The sequence below is a fragment of the Ambystoma mexicanum genome, chromosome 1q (genome assembly GCF_040938575.1).
Source record: "Ambystoma mexicanum isolate Mex_15411 chromosome 1q, UKY_AmexF1_1, whole genome shotgun sequence".
NCBI lineage: Eukaryota > Metazoa > Chordata > Amphibia > Caudata > Ambystomatidae > Ambystoma > Ambystoma mexicanum.
This window is the reverse complement of record NC_090922.1, coordinates 803,179,446-803,196,746: the sequence shown is the minus strand read 5'-3', so window position 1 is coordinate 803,196,746 and position 17,301 is coordinate 803,179,446. Positions and strand designations below refer to the sequence as shown.

Here is a 17,301-nt window from a genome sequence, read left to right as displayed (position 1 = left end):
AACTTGGAAAATAAGGTTTTAGCGCTCCCAATTCATCAGAACACTGTAGCATAAGGTTCGGAGGAAATGTCCAGTAGGGAATAAACCCCAAAACATGCCCCCAAGTGACAGGAACGGGAGAGAAGGGAGCGAGCCGTGACACTATACCCCCTCCCACGGCCGACTCCAGGCGGCCGTTACCCGCACAAAACATCCTCCTTCCATGACAGGAGCGCTTTGTCTTCGGAGGTGGCACTGACGGAAACGATGACCCACGGGCAGAAGCAGAGGGACTGGAATGAATAGAATCAGGCCGCAGTCTAGAAGAGCCATAGGCAGGTTTTAGGTGAGGAAGAGACTCATGGGTCGAAGAAAGGCATGAAGGACTTGCAGGAGCCAAAGCAGAGTTGGAAGGTCCAGGAAGCTCAGTCTCTGGGAGCGAACACTTATACATCATTGAGGAGGGAGGCAGGCTGGTGCAACATGCTTTGGACAATGGTAGATGCTCTGGTAGCCTCCCTGCTGAGAGCGGACACACAGGAGGCGAGAAAATAGCAGGTTTCAGGAAATGTTCATGTTCAGAAAAAGAAGGTGGCGGCCGAGGTAGAGGTTCGGATCTTCTCTCATCATTCATCTGGTTAAAGGCCTGTGGTTGAGGGTGACCAAGGTTCGACTGCATCTGTCCCACGCCTTGGGGGCCTGGAAGTCCAATGGGTTGTACGAGGCTGGCACTCCTGGTGTCAGTCATGTAGCCACCTTGTTGCACGTGGGATACAACCGCAGGGACGTTTAACATACCGATAGGAGTGATAGATGCAGTACTTGGTACATCAGGCAATAGTGAGGAAAACAAAAGGGCATTCACACTGGGACTAGTTACAATAACACCCACACCTAATAAGCAATGGGAAATAAATGCAGAAGTGCGATGGAAAACATGGAATGTATCCCAATAGAAAGTAAGGATCAGGAGCAGGGAAAATGATATCACAAAAGGAAACCTTAAGGCAGGAAGCTAAATCTATAAAGGGAAAGACTAAAGCATCAAGTTTTTCAGTAGCAAAGGACAGCAACAAAGAAACAGAGAACACAGGCAAATTGGGCAGCATCAAAGGGTAAAGCACAGAGAAAGGCTGCCTGCAGACAGAGGAAGACAGAAAGGGAAATCCAGAAAGCAGAAATCAATTAAGCACATAAATCCGAAATCCAGGGCAGAGGAACAAGAAACAGGAACTAGAAACTAGGCACAAAAGCTAGGAACAAGGGACCAGTCACAACAGGAACACTGCAACAATGATCAGCGCTGGACTGAAGCAAACTGAGGCTTTTAAAGCTGCTTAACGAGCACACTCCTCAGGTGTGCCGCCTGCTGCACCTGCAGCCACAGGTGTTGCCTATCCTCCACTCAACCTTGTCCTGCAAGGGAGGAGGTGAAGCAGTGAGCCAGGCATTCTGGGAAGCATAGTCATGTGATTAAAGTAGCATGCTGGCTGCCAAAAACCTGGAATGGATCCGGAAGGGAAGTAACTTGGAAAATAAGGTTTTAGCGCTCCCAATTCATCAGAACACTGTAGCATAAGGTTCGGAGGACATGTCCAGTAGGGAATAAACCCCAAAACATGCCCCCAAGTGACAGGAACGGGAGAGAAGGGAGCGAACCGTGACACATACACAGACAGTGAAGCGAATGAGAGATGTTGCTTGCCAGACCATGTACACTATGTAGGAACTATTAATCGAGGCGAGGCGTGTTCAGGCTCGAGATGCTCATGTCCAATGGCCAGAACATGAATTAACTGTGTTTGGAGAATACAGCAAAGTTGCATTGGACCATTGCTACAGTGCGGCCGCACCACCACAAGAAGATGATATTGAATGTATTGAAGATAGCTCTGAAGTAGTTGCAGATCACCGCCAAAAAATTGCCACCCAAAAACATGTCGACATTGTTGTGTTCTCCCATCAATGTTGAAGTAGTAGATGTCGAAATGACAGAATGAACCACCCGCAGCATCCATAGACGCATCAGAACTTGATAGCAGCGATATTACTTTCCAATGTGTTGAAATCTCCGCAACGTCACAGGCCGAAAAAACGTTGACACAGGATGACAGTCTAATGAAAGAGAGCAAATACATTGTATTCGACAGTTGTTTGATGGAAATTATAAGTTTGCTGAAATGTGGGCATTCAGTTAGGGGGAAAGTATGTGGGAAGCCATTGATTAATGTAACTCGTCAAATAAAAGGCAGTAACGTCAAAATAAATGCAGCCTGTCGATTAAATCATAGGTTCTCATGGTCTGCACAAACGATGCTGGGGAAAATGCCAGCAGGCAATCTACTGTGTGCAGCTGCATCACTTTTTAGTGGCTCCCGTTTTAGTTAGAGGCTTTCTTTCAGTTTGCAGGACTCCATTTCATTTCTAAATCGCTGTACTACATATACCAACGTGATTATCTGTTTCCGGCCATTAGTGATGCTTGGAAAATTGAACAATTGTCTCTAGCAAGTACATTCGAAGGGAAACGTTTCAGGCTAGCCGGCGATGGACAGTGCGACAGCCCTGGAATTTCTGCCAAGTACTGCACCTACCACTTTCAGGACATGGATAGTAAGAAAATTGTGAGTTCAGTGGTCGTGCAGGTAACACAATGTACATCCTCAGTGGCAATGGAGAAACTAGGATTTATAAAATCAGTGGAATATCTACAATCAAGGGGAATGCACATCGACCTCATAGCCACGGACAGACACGTTTCAATTGCCAAGACAATGAGAGAGCAGTTCCTGCTTATTAATCATCAATTTGATGTATGGCATATTGCTAAATCAATCAGTAAGAAAATCTCGGCTGCAGGAAAAAAAAAAGGTTTTGAAAGTATTTTGCAGTGGTCCCAGTCTATCATCAACCATCTTTGGTGGAGCTCAAAAACTTGTGAGGGGTCAGTGGAAATACTACTTGAAAAATGGCGGTCACTGATGCACCACTGTACCAACGTTCACCGCTGGACAGCAAATCAACATTTCCACCAATGTGAACATGGCCCTTTGTCCCCAGAGGAGGCACGGATGAAGAAGTGGTTGATTCCATCTTCACCGACACACAAAGCCATTGAGAAGATTGTTTTCGACAAAACTCTATCAAGAGATTTGAGAGGACTGACAGAATTCTGTCACACAGAAGATTTGGAGGTGTTCCACAATATGTGCCTAAAGTACAGGCCAAAGCGCTTGCATTTTAGCTTTCGGGGCATGAAACATCGCACTCTAGTAGCAGTCTTGGCCCATAACAGCAATGTCGGACGTGAACAATCTAGGACTAGGGGTAAAGTAAGGATGCCTCGCTACACTAAGGTGTTTTCAAAAAAAGTAAGCAATGGGTGATCAAACCAGTCTATGATGAAATGCAGTTCGACTTTGTGAAAGGCCTTATTGTTGCTGTGTTAGAGAAGCACAGATATGGAATTTTGTACGTTTCTGTGCAGAGCAGTGATCCATTGCCACCGAACATTGCAACTGTGCCATGTCCACCAGAAGCACAGCTGGTTGTGAAGTACAAATCCAGGTTTAAATAATTGCAATACGATTGTCTTTTTGTAAATAAATGTTACTGTACAGTGTACCTGTAACCCTAACCGCTACCTTCACCATCATGGGTGGCGAACAAGCTGGGTGTCATCTTTGAATTCTCTCTATTCACTTCATATATGTGTTTGTATATATTTTTCTCATGTCTCATCTCATGTAAATGTAAATGCTGCGTACTGTTGCGCACTGTTAACGGAGGGGAGGCTTGCGTATTGCAAATAATAAAAGAAACAAACAAACAATAAATCTCACTTTTAACTCAACTCCTGTGGTACTTTATACTTTCCCTGACCTTCCGCCAAAAATTAAATGTCTCCATAGTTTTGATTCTTTGGGGCTGCAAAGCTCGCAGACAACGGGGACAAAATTGGGGGCCTTAGAACACGCCAAGCGGGCCGTGGCATTTGGGAGAGAAGCCAGTTCGCATTTGCACATTGTGGCGCACTACATAGAGGGATTCTAAACTTCAAGTTCTCCCAGATGCCTTTACTACGGGATGTTGCAAATAAAGAATGCGAAGGACAGCGGCTTTGATTTTCAGCTCGTGCCCAGAAGAGGCCCACAAGTCGCACTGGATGTATAAGGGTCTATTGTTTTTTTTACCTTGAGACAGGGACCATGCCGAAAGAACTTCATTTGAAGGGGGTGCGCAATAACCTAAGAGACGATAAGGCAGAAAATGCAGAAACTAGACCGAGTTTCATTTTAGTTCAGTATACGAAAAATCGTTGTCAAGAGCACGGTCGGATTTACAGACTGCATTACGCAGAGACACAATGGAAATTTCAAATATAATGTGAGTAAATCTTTAGACGCTTTTATACTGGAATGAAGAATTAACGAATGGATGCATGAATAAATGAATGAAGAGCTAGGAAAAGCAAGGAAAACGTGTTCGTAGTGGGCACATGGGCATGCAGGTCCACAGGTCTCACCGATCTCGGTCCTTGGCTCAGCCACTTTTCCCTGCACTGCCTACCTGCACTACGGGACTGTCTCTGTATCCTTCAGCCCCTTCTCCCGGCATTTACCTTGCACTTGCCACCAGCTGGCCCTATTATTTATCTTGTATTCTACTAACCATGTACAGCACTTTTACCCCCCTCTCCCCTTCCCCTTGCGCGATCTGAAAGACACCTGGCCTAGTAGGATCGTTGTCTGTCTGCCCTTGTTCCCCCCCTGCCTCGTCGCGCCTTGAAACACTTGTGTATAGGCGCGTTACAAATGCCATATCATATATCATATCATTCCACACGCATGTAGACTAACTGTCGTTTCTCATTGTTTGTTGGCCTCGATTTACTTTTCGCATTGATTTTAGAGCCGAACATACTCCATTGAACTATCCTTGCAAGCAAATAGATTCTGATCGGCCGTAATAAATAAAATAATTTTTTTGTTTTCATAACAGGTATTTAATCCCGTTCTGCTACTGTCATCGGTTTGAGACACCGGCAGACGGATTCTTCAATAGACACCTGCAGCTTCGTGTGAACAACTGGAGCACGTTAACCATATTATGGGACGATCACCAAGGGCCCACATGCCCTTCGCTGTGCTAGTGGCTAGAAGCAACATATCAACCTTTACGGTGGACTAGTGCCTAGTTGATGGAACAGCCTTGCGGTTCACCGTGCTTCCAAAGTGCTTCTTTTAACGAAAAGCAACACCCTGTGTACCATAAAGGAACAGCGCGTGACTCAATATAAACTTATACGGATTTGCGGATACAGATAAAAGAAAATAAATGGCTTTCGGAGTTCATATGGCAATTGCTGAATATTCTCTAAACATTTAATGTCAAATAAATGTACTTTACCAAATGTACCATGTTGCTGTTTGATTTTAAAGTACAGTTTCATATTCCGAATTGTGGCGCGCTGTGTTGTGAGATGGTCTGTGTTGGTTTCCGGGTTCTGTGTAGAGTCGCGTAGAAGACGACTGGGCGCGTTTGCCTACGCAGTACAGTAACGTCACGGAGAGAGGCGGGGAATATGAATGTTTTGATAATGTCAGGCTCGGGGGGGGGGGGTTTGTTTTAGTGCCGCAGAAGAAGGTCAGCCAGGGCGATGCGGCAAGTGATAGGATTATCACAAAATGGCGGCTCCGTGGTGCCTGTTTTCGCGTGCGTTTAATGGAGGAAAACTCGGGTAAGGTCCATAGGAAAGTTTTCTAAAATCGAGCCACTTAGGCTTAAAAAAACATGGCCAACCCGTAGGGACAATAACATTTTTTACTGGACCATGCCTTTAAACTCTTTGTGCTGCTCTTTGCTATCTGCCTGTTTTCCTCTTATTTGTTATGTTTGCTCTGTTAGCGCTCCCATGCCTCTGGGTTTTTGCTGTAACACTATACAGATCATAAAATGTAAATGTAAATTAGGGTGCTGCTCAGGTGCTGCCTCTGCCATCTCTCAATAAGGGGGAGTGCCGGGGCTGCCAAGGGAGTTCTGTTCACCACCTCTCAAGCACAGCACAGTGGCAGAAGAGTAGGTGCATTAAAAGAAGCTCTTGTTGGGTTGGGCCAGGACTTCAGCACAGCTATCATTGTATATCAGAGCACTGTCTAATCCACCAGGCAGACATTACCTACAGGCGCCAGACACGTGCTTCACGAGCTTGGATGAGAGGTGTTTTAAGCCGCTGATTACGATTCCCTGAGGCCATAATTCTCACTTTTCCCTCCCCCACATCGGGATTTATGTCCAGTGAGCCCCTCTCCCTCCCTGTGACTCTTCTTCTGCGGGCACTACATTGGCGTAATAACCTTACAGACAATAAGGGTTGCAATGTTGACCCTATGTTGTCCCTTACTATTCCTGTGCTCCTGAGACTTTTAGCTTTGACATGATCCAGGATCTTGCTTGCAAAATTCATACAATGCGAATGTATTAGTTAAAGTGCTAAACAGCACGTCGCAAAGCTCTGTTTAGGATAACAAAAACTCTGAAATATGAACAACTGAAAACCAAAACAAAGAAAGATGAAGCCAAATGGATAAAGTGAATCCTGCAGTTACTGTTACTGCAGGATTCACTTTATCCATTTGGCTTTATCTTTCTTTGTTTTGTGCAGTGGGTCATACAGACCGATATTACTCGCCAGGTGTGTTAGACTACAATTCCCATCAGCACATGCCGGCAACGTCAATGGCGAAGGCTGGTCTAAGCCCAAAACATCTGGAGAGCCAGGTGTTGCAGACAGGGCCGGACTCGGACATACAATTGTCCCAGGCACCAATGAAAAAGTGGCCCACAGTTGCAAATGGCTATTCATTCCTTTTGTGACATTGTTTGAATAGTACCCAAGGGGGAGTTTTTTTATACAATGTGATGCAAATTGCGCATTTTAAAGAATATTTATTCAACAACACTGGGCAAAACTACTAGCCGCATAGTGAAAACTCAACAAACTGGCACACATTGGCCAAAAAAGTGGCCCACTGACCAAAAACAAGCATTTTGGTTCGGCCTTGCCCTATAGGCGGGTCCGAGCCTGGTTGCAGACCCCTGCAATAGTGAAATCCAGAATGCTGCACGTGCACTCGAGAAAAGTAACAACATCCGGCCCAGCATCAGATGGCACACCCATGCCCCAATCAGGGGAACCCTAAGCTGGTCCCTCACCCGGCCAAAATAGCCAAACTGTGCTTCAGATGGAAGACAAGAAGCAACCAGTGGAGCTCGCATAGGAGTGGCTAATATGCTTGAAGAGTAGTAGTATAAGGCTGCCACGGTCTGCAACAAGGGCAGCTTCTGTGTTAAGCACACAGGCACCTTTGCACACAGTACACACCTAAACACAACCACATGGACAGAGGATTCCTAGCCATATGACGACAGAAAAGGCTACACACCCCTAACACCCCGCCTTAATCACTGCAGTCACGTGAGCACACATGTGAAGGTTTTGATAAAACAGGAATCCGAGGTGGGTAAAACCATTAACCAAGGGCAACCCACTTTTTCCCTGGCCCAGTTTCATTTGTCTTTCTGAACCCATTATCATTAGTTCCATTTTATCCGGATTCAAACTGAGCAAGTTACCCTACATTCATGTGGCGACCTTGGTCAGGCAGCTTGTCAGGACCTTGAACGCCGTCTCGGGGATTCCTTCAGAATCGACGTTGATCTGCACGTCATCAGCATAATGATGGCACTGCAAGTCATACCTCAGAATGATATCGCCCACTGGCCTGGCAGACACTGATCAACAGTGGAGTGAGGACCAAACACCCTGAGGACCCCATCAGGGAATGGTACCCCCAACGGCTGCAGATCCTGCAGATCGGCCAGCACCCTGCCAGGTGATATGATATATGATAGGTTATTTATAATGCGCTTAATACCCAGAGGTTTCTAAGCACGGACCCGGGGATCGAACCTGTGGTGCTCCGTGTCGTCTTGCTTCTGACCAAGGCGAGCACGTTGCCCCTGAGCTATCCTCCCGAGACAAGCCTTCACTGCTATCTATCAAAGGCTGTGGAAAAGGACAGAAATACAGCCTATGTTTATGGCTGGTAGCACATCGGGATGGGCAATGTGCAGGACCGGCTATAATGCTCGATTGAAAGACATCTAGAGAAGCCGCTCTCATTTTCTCCACATCCGAGAAAACTGTAGAAAAGGTGAATACTAGGGCAGAATTTCATTTTTTGGGTGTTCTGTGGTCCCATTTTGGGCACCGCTAAACGTTTGACTTTTTCCCTCGGTTTTTCTACGATCTCTTACTTCGTGGTCAGCGAGCAGTTTACAGAAGACCCCCTGCAAATGCAACCCTTTTTTAGTATAGGGTCCCACCGGAGCGCAAACGGCTCCTGGGACAGCAGTGGTTTGTAGGCCCTCATTTTGGCCCTGGGTTGATTATATCACACTACATTCGTTAAAGGAAGCAGGCTGGTAGCAGCAGTAATATAGATTTGGCTTCACCATGGGAGTAAGATAATTAACAGCAATAGAAGCCCAAAGGCCCTTATTGGTAGCCATTGGGGTACTCATATAGTTTTGCTAATCCTGCTCTGTGATATTTTCTTTATGGACCAGCACTTTGTCTTGGGAGGCCATGAGGAAGGCCTAAAATGGCTATTGTGCACGCATCGGCTCACTCAGAGCTTAGCCCAACAGCCTCTATTGTGGGGTGGACGGATTTAGACTAGTCCCTAGCCCTAGGCAGACCATTGCACATCCATGGGTGTGGGCCCGAATGTTTGTCAGCTTTTCGGGCTAACCTGATTGGCTAGCCACTACATTCTTTGTTAGGTGGCCTGGTTGGCGATTGGAGTGCTGGCTTAGACCTGCACATGAGTGTAGATTTATCTAGGGGAGACGCAGATCCTGCCCTCCAATCTGATGTTTTTTTTGTTGTTGCAAGAATCCTGTTGAACTCTGCTGGCAGATTTAGTTGCTGAAAAGCCGTTGCTACATTTTTGCAACCAGGTTTGGCCACATTGGCTGGGTTTATGTCTCCATCTGGTTTGGTTTTTCAGCTGCTCAGCGTTCTTCTTGGGCTGTCCTTTTCCTCCCCTCCCCTCCCCCTCGTCTTTATGTTCTGAGCTGGTACATCCGTACTGCTCTCCTCTCTGGGCTGTTTTACCACGGTCTTCCCATTTTCCCACAGTGGTTGTTTGTGTTGTGTGTGAAGCCTCTGTTGACCAGTGGGGTGTTGGGAAGCCAACACCCAACGTCTCCTGTTCATTTGGGGGCTTCGTGGGTTGCCTCCACCAGTTTTTCCATTGTGGGATCATTTTTTGCTGGTTGGCTGCCCCTCATTTCCCTTCACGCCACCAGAATCTGCTTTGCTGGGTTGCACCATCTTCCCAGTTGTTTTCACTCTTGGCTGGTGGGCAGGGCTTTAAGTGGGGTAAGAACTCCAGGGGGGGCCCTCATTTGGTGGCGTGGCTTCTGGGAGGGGCGTGGCCTGGTAAATACGCAAATCGTAAGGTATGCACACAAATATATATGCATGTTATATATTTGTATGCGTACCTTACTATGGTTTGTGTACTATGCAATCCATCTTTTCTAAACATAGAAATATGTAACATATTTAACATGTATATATATTTGTGTGCATACCTTACGGTTTGCCTAGTTTTCAGGCCATCTTTTTAAACATTTCGGGTTTATAAAAGATGGCTTGGAAAGTACACAATTCAAGCCATCTTTTATAAAGCTTTGCCTACGGACAATTTGTCCGTAGGCAAAGCTTTATAAAAGATGGCTTGAATTGTGTACTTTTCAAGCCATCTTTTATAAACCTCGAAAAATGTCGAGGAATCCCCAGGTTCGCCGAGGGTTAAAGACACCTCAGCGACCTGGGGAAACAAAGGGACAGTAACTGCGTCTGGTGACCTCTCACGCGAGGGGTCACCAGAGGCAGTTACTATGACTGACGGAAGTGGCAGCCAGCCGCAGGGATGCTGTGGCTGGCTGGCACTTCTGTCAGCTGCCTGACTTCATAATGCATCCGCCAATGTTAAGGTGGGACTGGGGGGCCCCCGGCAGGACCCCGGCTCAGCCCCACTTTTTGGAGACTGCCGGGGCCTGGCCCCGGCAGGCCCCGGCCCACTTAAAGCACTGCTGGTGGGTCCCAGGCCTTTGACGGCTGTTGTTTTTCTTTTCGTCTGTCTGTGTTGTCGTTGGTATGGGGTTCAAGTCCATAAATGACCTCATCCTGTAGACCATATCTGTAAAGGAAGAGCTGTACTCACTTGGTTGTGTCGGTGTTCCTGAACCGTCTTTCTGGGAGCCAGTACAATGAGCTCTTACCTCTGGGCCTTGGGTTGGAGGTTTAATTGAGATACTTCGGGAGTCCACGTTGCCCATGATTGTTGGGTTCTGCAGGTCTCCTTCAACCACGGTTTGCCATCTGTTGCATCGGCCCAAATCCTGCTTGGCTGCCTCTCTTCCTGGACCTGCTGAGCCTTGAGCCTGGCACCGGAACGTTTCTAAAGGGTCTTTATGGGGAACCTTTTAACTTACCTGGAACTCTCGTAAAGTGACGTAGGCAGTACTTGCATGCCTCTGGTCGTTTCCTGGGTCCCTGGAGTTTAAGGCTAACCACTGGAATGTTAGCCTGTCCAAGTGACTTTATATGTGTGTTTAGAGTTTTAAATTCGTCCACTGTGAAAGGCTTGGCTGCAATGTATAACTGCAAAGTATTACTGTAACTATTTTCCCTAGGAGTAAGGTTGGTACTATCAGTCAGAATGTATTGTAGATTTTGGTGGCCTCTGGCTGTGTGTTCCTAAGTGTTCTCCCCTTTTTCCTGCCTCTGGTTCCTACATTTTCTATAGGGTGTACATTTGCATTGTATAGAATATTATGGGCCTCATTACAAGTCCCGCTGGAGCCGTGCTGGTAAAACCGTCAGGCTGCCGCCGGACTTGCACATTTTTCCAGCTCCTGGCTTGCTGGTAACAGCGTGGGATTCTAACCCCGCCGGTCCGGGAAGACAGGCGCCGGAAAAATGTTATTCCCATTTGAGCCCCACAGGACTCAATGGGAATGGGGAACACAGAGGCACAAGCACCGTAAATAACGGTGCAGGTGCCTACATTACTGTCTGCTTACCGTGGTCGCTGTGCCCGGCAGAGCAGACCTGCCAGGCACAGCGACTCCGGCAGGCAGACTCGTAGTGTGCCGGTCCGGTAACAACAATGCCGGTAGGCTTACCAGCACCGTTGTTACCGGACCGGCTAACTTATAATGAGGCCATGTCTTAGAAGTCTAGGAATACTGAGCCTGTGTCCAAAATGGGCATCTGGGGTCCTGTTGATGATTCTATTGCTCTTTGTTTTATTATCTATGGTTCCTCTTTTCTTTCCACCCTTTTTGACAGTATGTGGTGTGCCTTTTACCAGACGTGGTATTACATCAGAGTGGGTTGTGTCATAATTGGCAGTTGCTGTTTTTATACATGCACTGTGTGTTCCTAATATGTGCTATGTCTGACTCAAGGATTTATTTGAACTAATACATATGTGTGTGTGTGTGTGTGTGTGTGACTTATTAAAGGTGTATATTTTTCAGTATACCAATGTGTTGTCTTTTCTTTGGTTATCTGTGGACTAACTGTCCTTCACTAGCAGCCCTCCTTCCTCCTGCAGTAAAGTGTGACTGATCTGCCTGCCAGAGCCACCTTCTGTTGTGAGCTTTGGTTCACCTTTTCGGTTCGATCCACTGTTCTACCATTAGGTAGATGGTTGCACAGTCACAGAACATAAACAGCCGGGTCAGAGTTTTCCAGTAGGGATCAAACATTGCCCATTTGAACAGGGTCCAGGATAGACAACGCCAAATATGACCACTGTTCTTCTTAAGAGGACCTGATGGAGAGGAATTCAAATCTCAGGTAGTCCGATACATAACAATGGTTAATGCACAGGGCGTAGCAGTGGTGACGGGGCCGAAGCCGGTCATGACAGGAGTTGCCTTGTGCTCTGGGACTCAGAAGTAAGAATGGGCTAAGGCACATTTAGATTTGCTTGATGTTATTCACAAAGGATCAGTGAAAGTCACGGCACTATTCCTCAGTAGGTCACCTGACCTCGATGTTCACACAGTCTTCGGGAGTCAGGCTCTTTGCTATCCGGAAGAGCTCTGGAGGACGGTTTCTTAGGGAGTCATATCTTAGGGTGTCCAGCAAGCGTTCTGCTGGCTCGTAACCCACAGGAGCAGATGTATGCATGCGTTCGTACCACGCCGCTTTCCGAAGGAACCAGCAAGGAATTTATAGCCTCACTATGGCATTATTTTATCTACTTTTTTAAGATTTTGAAGTTATTAATCAGTTTTATTTCTACTGTACGACTATTTATTTATTTTTATTTATTTCATTTACATAGCGCTCCAAACCCGGAAGCATAAAGACGCTGGTTACAAGTTGCATAGGTTAAGCAGAGTGTGGAACCATTATAATGAAAACGAGTTCTTTAGGATATGAGTCTCACAGTGTTTACTTCCTGGGTGAACAGCAAGTCTTCAGATGCTCACAGAAGTCCCAGTATGATTGTTCCAACCTTAGGTTTTGATATCACTCGAGACTGAAAGGTTGTTGCAGTTGATGATAAAGGATTTCTAAGCTCTGTCCAGTTTGCTAAGTAGCATTTGCGAAACGACCAAGAGAATTTCCGTCTTCTCATCATTGAGGCATAACATGTTGGAGGCCATCCAGGCTTGTATGGTTTCATAGACAGAATGCAATCTGCTAGTGTCGGTAGTGTACTTACCACAGATGGGCAGCAGGAGTTGTGTATCAACTCCATAGTTTGTGTAAGAGATGCCTAGGTCGCAGAGGAGGTCAAAGAGTGGTTTGGTCAAGATATTGTACAAGGTGGGTGAGATGCACGAACCTTGAAGGACACCACAGGAGACAGGAGCTGGACGGTCGGGGGGGAGGGGTGGCTGTAGCTGAGAAAACGCTCATGGACCTGTTGGTCAGAATAGAGGGGACTCAGGCCATAGCTTCTGTAGAGAAATAAGCTGCCGAGGAGAGGTGATGACACAGAATTTGGTGGTTCACAATGTCGAAGCTTGCAGACAAATCCAGCAGAAGGAAGAGGGCTAATTTACCGGCATTTTTTAATTCGTCAAGTTGATTTTTTAAATCGAGTAAAGCAGTTTCTGTGCCATGGCTACCCGGGACCCAGATTGGCATAAGCCTGAAAGGTTGTTGGATTCGAGGTGTGACTGGATCTGAAGGTATGGCACACGGTCCAGAATTTTGAGGAGGATTGGGATGGTGGTAATAGGGCAGTAGTTGGTGGGGATGGCTGGGTCTAGAGTCATTTTCTTTAGCAGTGGAAGGACCCAAGAGTCCTTTAGGTTGGTGGGAACTAAGCCAGAGGCAAACGAAGCATTGATAAAGGTGGAGATGAAAGGTGCAAGTGCTTCGGCACAATCTTTTATGACTGAAGCAGGACAGACATCCCCAGAGGGAGGGTTTGAGTCCCTTAATGATTTGGATGTCCTCAATTTCGGAGATCGACTTATCATGGAAGGTTTTGTGAAGAGGCAGGGAGCCCAGGATCAAGGGGCTTAGGGGTCTGTTTTCACCAATGGAATGAACTCAAATGCACTCCTCCGTGCTGCTTGAAAAATGCCTATTCTGGGGGTTAGAGCTGGTGCAAATGAAAGTGGAATTCCACAGGCTTCAATCTAAACCTGCCTGGGTTTCTAAAGGGTTTGTGAAGCAGTTACCAGCCTAGGTACTGCCCAATTCCCCATTTATAAAGCTGCCGGTAAAGTATCCAGGTCTGGGAGTCTTCTGTGGAGGAAAATGATTTTTGTTGGGGCAGGTTTTAATGCAATCCCACTGGTTTGCAGTCCCAAATTTGATAAAGAGTGAGAACCCTAATTTGTAACCCCCATTGTTTGTTTTGCGCACCTTCTGTCTGCCTTGATGGAGTACTGCACCCCTCCCCAATACTCACACGCTACCGATGGACTTCCTCTTCTTTCCATCCTTGTGTATTATTGCAATTCCTCCTTTCAAATGTTCATTTTGTTACCCAAGGACCTTTTTCATTGTATCTAGGTGTACATTTACTTATCCTTCCTTGTCGCCCCCTTTCAATGTTTGGTCATAACAGCCGTTTAGTTACACAAGCATGCCATGCAACCTTCTGATATGCCATGCTATATTAGGCTATGCTTTGTTATGTCGTATTTGTAATGTCAGGTTGCTTATGCAAAGGCCTCCAAAGGCTGTGAAGCAGCAGGAAGAAGCCATGTAGCACTCATTCACCCCACAGCCTCCACATAATTAAATAATACATATTAGCAGCACTAATTTCAGGGCAAGAGCCGCACTGCCCATTGTAGAGCTTCAAAAGCAGACTCTATAACCCTTCCGAACATAAGATTACATCGCTGCCCTCTAAGAACAGGAGGCGGTAACTGCGGCACAAGTTGTGAAATGCAAGCAACTCTGGATAACGCAGGTTAACACCTAGAAGATCCCAAACTCAGGCCACGGGGGATCTAACGTCCCACACCAGCAGGGGTGTTGCTAGGCCTGAAAAAGATCTGGGGCTATGCTAATATCGGGGCTGTCGGGACCCCCCAGGGCAAGCTAGCCTTTTGGTTGTAGCACCTGAGCTTCTATCCGGGGCTACAACCAAAAGACCCGCGGCTATAGCCCCCTGATCCCCCCGGCAATGCCTCTTCACACCAGCATTGCATCCTATAATACTCCTAGCAGGCAGCAAGACCTCCCATGGCTCCCAGTCCATGGCTTTACTCCCAGTAAAGACATGGGCCAAAAGCCAGCCCTATTTATGAGTGCCCATAGTTCCTCCCAGCTTTCGAACGTATTGAACCTATCTGCTTGTGGCCATGGGTGTAAGTGAAAGAGTGTGGGTGCTCCTGCTCCTTTAGGCATCATTTGAATACACTAAAGCAGTGCAGGAAGTCTTCAGAGCCTGTGCTTAAGGTATAGGGCAGCCTCCATGTATGGAACTTTTAATGTACAGTTGCCAAACCCAGAATGTCGTCCTTAATGTTGAATGTCTTCTTTGACCTAACTAGCCTACCTTGCATTCATTTTTCAACCTTACCTCTAATTGAATGTAAGACTGCATCGCACAGGTTTATTTACCAATTCACTACATACCAGGGCAACACACGCACTCTCTTCTCCACCCAAGTCCATTCTGTTGTCAAAGGGGGTTGGCGATGTTCTTTCGTCAAAATCTATGTTGTGTTCCCCTGTAGTCATTTTGGACACACAGCCACTATATCAGAAACTCCTACAGCCATAAGCAGGACGTAATCCAATATAATTATCTGTTAAGTAGCCCCCATAACTCCTAGCAACTCTTGAGCACACCACAAGGCCATCACGCATCCATTACATGACTAAGCGTAATAACACCACTACGCTAATAATGGTCTTCCTGAAAGTTCTGCCTGTGAATGAAGGAAGCTCTCCTCCCTTCTTTTGATTACATTCTCTTCTGGTGAAAACACTGAAAACTATACTTTCATCCCAAGGACCACTAGGCTAGCTCTCACTGTGAGTGGGAATTCCTTTCCGATAAGCGTAGACTGGATACTGACTTGCATAGCACTTGGAAGCAAGAACACTCTTTCATCCCAAGGACCACTAGGCTAGCTCTCACTGTGTGAGAGTGGGAATTCCTTTCCGATAAGCGTAGACTGGATGCTGACTTGCATAGCACTTGGAAGCAAGAACACTCTAGTATGAGGAACCACACTAAGACATGGAATTATTGCATTGTTTTGCATATGGGAATCTCCTTTGCACAGGGGAACATGGCCTAAAGCAGGGGACATCACAGCAGCGCTGCTTACATTTGCTTATAGAGCTGGATTGGAAAAAAGGATGCTGTTTTTTTAAGCAATGGCTGGGAGGGAGGAAGAGAGGGGAGGGGGGGGGATGTTGGCGATAAGTCGCCTATTTGGGGAGGGAAGAAAAGAACATTGGTCCGGTTAGTGTTCGTTTTTTATTTTGCTGCATGTTTCCAGGGGCAGCATGGGCCTACTTAATACAGTGTTATGTTGCAATAGGCATTTCAGAGGTTATATTATGTGATGAAATGGGGGGTGTATAGCGTTGGAATTTGGTGAACTTTGTCATTACATCAAATTTGTATTCGGTTTATTTTGGCGTATTAGCTATTCACACGTAATTTGCACCAGATTAACCCCTACTCTAACAACCTAGAAAACCTGGTCACTATTTTGGCTCAGAAATGATCTGTTTCTTTCCGTGTAACCCGTAATTCTAAATATTTATGACAAATTATTTCTAGAATTCCTAGAATCATCTTCATCCTCTAAATCACTTTTTACCTTTCCTCCAAAGTTTTTATACATAAGCAACACATATATTTTGGACTATTTAGTAATTGGCAGGCTACTTCTCTGGGCCTTTGAAGGACTCAGCCAAACATGCATTTCATTATGTTTAAGATCCAGCCTCATATGCATCTGCTCGAGCTGCTCGAGCCTCATATGCATCCTGCTCGAGCTGCTCGAGCCTCATATGTATCCGCTCGAGCCTCATATGCATCCTTTCGAGCCACTCGAGCCTCATATGCATCTGCTCGAGCCGCTCGAGCCTCATATGCATCCGCTCGAGCCGCTCGAGCCTCATATGCATCCGCTCGAGCCGCTCGAGCCTCATATGCATCTGCTCGAGCCGCTCGAGCCTCATATGCATCCGCTCGAGCCGCTCGAGCCTCATATGCACCCGCTCGAGCCGCTCGAGCCTCATACGCATCCGCTCGAGCCGCTCGAGCCTCATACGCATCCGCTCGAGCCGCTCGAGCCTCATATGCATCCGCTCGAGCCGCTCGAGCCTCATATGCATCCGCTCGAGCCACTCGAGCCTCATATGCATCCATACAGTGCATCCACATGTCATTATTTACACCGTTCTCACACATGTCAAGCTTCTTTCCATTCCTATCCTTTCTCTCTTATCTTCCTTTCCTTATTTTCATTTTCTTCCAGCGGACTAAGGTCTGGTGATCATGGGGCGTTGACATATTACGCCCAAACACCCCGAGAAGGATATGTGCTTTGCGATCACTAGGGTGGCGACTCAGCGCACTATAAAAGCCCAATAATTAATACATTTCACCATGGTAAAAGGCTGTGTGACTTTACTTCTTGGGGTGTCATCAGGTTCGGGCTGGGGCATAAAGTTAGCTCAGGCAACAATGAAAAAGTGGCCCACAGTCACAAATAGTCATTCTTTCCTTTTGT

The 17,301-nt window shown here is 46.5% G+C and overlaps 1 protein-coding gene across 1 annotated transcript in view; it reads right to left on the bottom strand.

The window, feature by feature from the left end:
- The window catches only part of NMNAT2 (nicotinamide nucleotide adenylyltransferase 2), a 539,474-nt gene that overhangs the window by 176,414 nt on the left and 345,759 nt on the right, over window positions 1-17,301 (bottom strand). The gene's annotated exons all lie outside the window — the stretch shown is intronic.